We start from the raw sequence: 2304 nt of genomic DNA on the forward strand, positions 1-2304 counted from the left end.
AAGGCTCGGGAGCTGCTCTGCCCCGTGACGTCCCCGATGCGCGTCCCGCCCTGGGGATGGTCGCCGTACCTGTTGTCCCCCGGGGATGGGAATACTGGGGCCCGGGGGCTGGGGGAACTGGGCCGAGATGAGGCCGCGTGGGCGATGAGGTCTCCACGTCCCCACCCAGGCTCCGTCCATGCTGCCAGGCACGTGCCTCCAAACCTAAAGGCGAGAGCAGAGCAGTTAGTGACGGGCTCCCCCGGCAGAGGCCGCGGGTGAGCTTTGCTTCCCGCCCCCCGCCCCTCGGAGCCCAGAGGGGCAGGCAGAAGCGGGCCGCCTCCTTCGCTCAGCCGCGAGCTGCTGTCCGTCCGCCACGTGGCTTGCAGCTCCCGAGCCAGAAGGGCCGGCAGCGATTTCTCCTGCTCACGGCAGTCCTGCCGGTCTCGTGCTGCACGCCCCTCGCCCGCAGCGGAGCTAAGCCCGCATCCCGCGGCCGGGCTCTGCAGCCTGAGGTGTGCTGGAGCTCTCCCTCACCTCTGTGAGCCTTGGAGGACGAGCGCGACGAGGCTGAGCTAGTCTGCTGCTGCAGGGCACCGGGCACGGGGCTCTCGGGCACCGGGGCACGGGGCACGGCGAGCGGCTGCGGGCAGCGCAGCTCACGAATGAGGCGCCTGGAGCCAGCGGCCAGCTGTCCTTGGGGAGGGCCCGGCGTCGTCACGGCAGTGCACTGTGACAGCACGGGGCTCCGGGTGATGTCATCTGCGCTGTGACATCTGCTGGCTGGCCCGGAGCCACGCCCTCCACGCCTTTTCGGCCTTGCACCCCAGCCAGGAAAAAGCTGTAGCGCACGCTGCCGACACCTGCGGATGGACCGAGCTCTCGGCTCCAGCCCCGTGCTGCCCGGGGCTCCTGGGGCTTGATCAGCGTCACCTGAGAGGGAGAGATTACGTTACTTCGAACCTAGTGGAACACTGTTGAGAATGACACTCTGTTCTTTGGAGCTGTATAGATATCTATCTATACATATATACACAAGAGCCTAAAAGCACAGCTGGGTCACCCGTCTGGCGTTTGTATAAGGTTTGAGCCTTAAAAGTTACACTCCTGAAGGTGCTAATGCGTTTGTGCCCCCCTCACTGGGTGGTTGGAGTCCTGGTTTGGCAAATGGAAAGGGATGATTGTATCCATATTTACTTCTTTGATTGTGGTCACAGGAGTCCTGATGGCCATCGGCTGTTGTATTATCTCCTGTGTGAGGGGACTGGTGCAGCAAGTAATTGAAACTGCACTGCTTACACGAACAATAATGGAGGCACCACCATACTCGGATAGAATGATGATATTAGGAGAAAGTGAAGAAGTAGTTTTTAGAATCGTGCCTTAGGAAGGAATTGCAGAAATTAACATGTTTAAAAAAAGAGGGGGGAATTTGTGGAAAGTGAAAAGTGTTGTTTCTGCATTGATCACTGAAAAGGGGCAATTGAGCTAAAGAATAAAGCTGTAACATATCTTTAGAATTAGCTGATGTGGAATGTAAGAATAGCGTATACATATTAGTAGCATGTTTTAGAAACATATTTACCGGATTGCCTAACAAATACTTTCTCACAAAGCTGCAATAGAATTTAAATGTTTTAAACAATGTGGGTACAGTGTACTGAACTAGGAAACATACTGTGAAGTTGTTCATTCGACCGGCAAGAGTGAAATATATTTAACAAACTTTCAAGGAGTCAGGGCCTCGACACAAAGCAGAGCTGTGCCACTCTGTGGGAATGTGAGAATGCCACGTGCAGGCTTCAGGATGCTCCCCTCCATCCTCCTTTCAAACTTATCTCTATGCAAGGACAAATAAATGACCAGAACAATGACCCAGTGTAAAGGGGGGGTAAGTGTCAAGGGGGGTAATTAAACAGTTAAGAGGCTATGGTTGTAAAACAGTCATCAGAGAGTTATGATCAAACACTTGTCAAGAAAGCAATTGTTAGAAGGCAATTAATCAGTTAAGATATTTGTGTGTGAGCGTTAAAAGATTTGTGCTTACTTGGTATTTGTATGACTAGTGAAGCGTCGCGAAAGAGTGTGAACCTGCAGTACTCAGCCAATGAGGAACCAGGGCAGAAAGAGATCAGCGTCGGGCAATAGGGGATAAAAGACGTAGCGCTGCTTTCTCGGTGCGCTCCTGCTTGCGGGACGCCCGCCATTGCAATCGCAAATAAAATCTGCTTTATCAGAGAAACCACCCTGGAAAATTTGGATATTTCCAACACAGGGATGAGGGATCCACAACCCCCTTGGGCAACCTGTTCCAGTGCCTCACCA

Source organism: Meleagris gallopavo, chromosome 22, assembly GCF_000146605.3.
Source record: "Meleagris gallopavo isolate NT-WF06-2002-E0010 breed Aviagen turkey brand Nicholas breeding stock chromosome 22, Turkey_5.1, whole genome shotgun sequence".
In the NCBI taxonomy this organism is placed as follows: domain Eukaryota; kingdom Metazoa; phylum Chordata; class Aves; order Galliformes; family Phasianidae; genus Meleagris; species Meleagris gallopavo.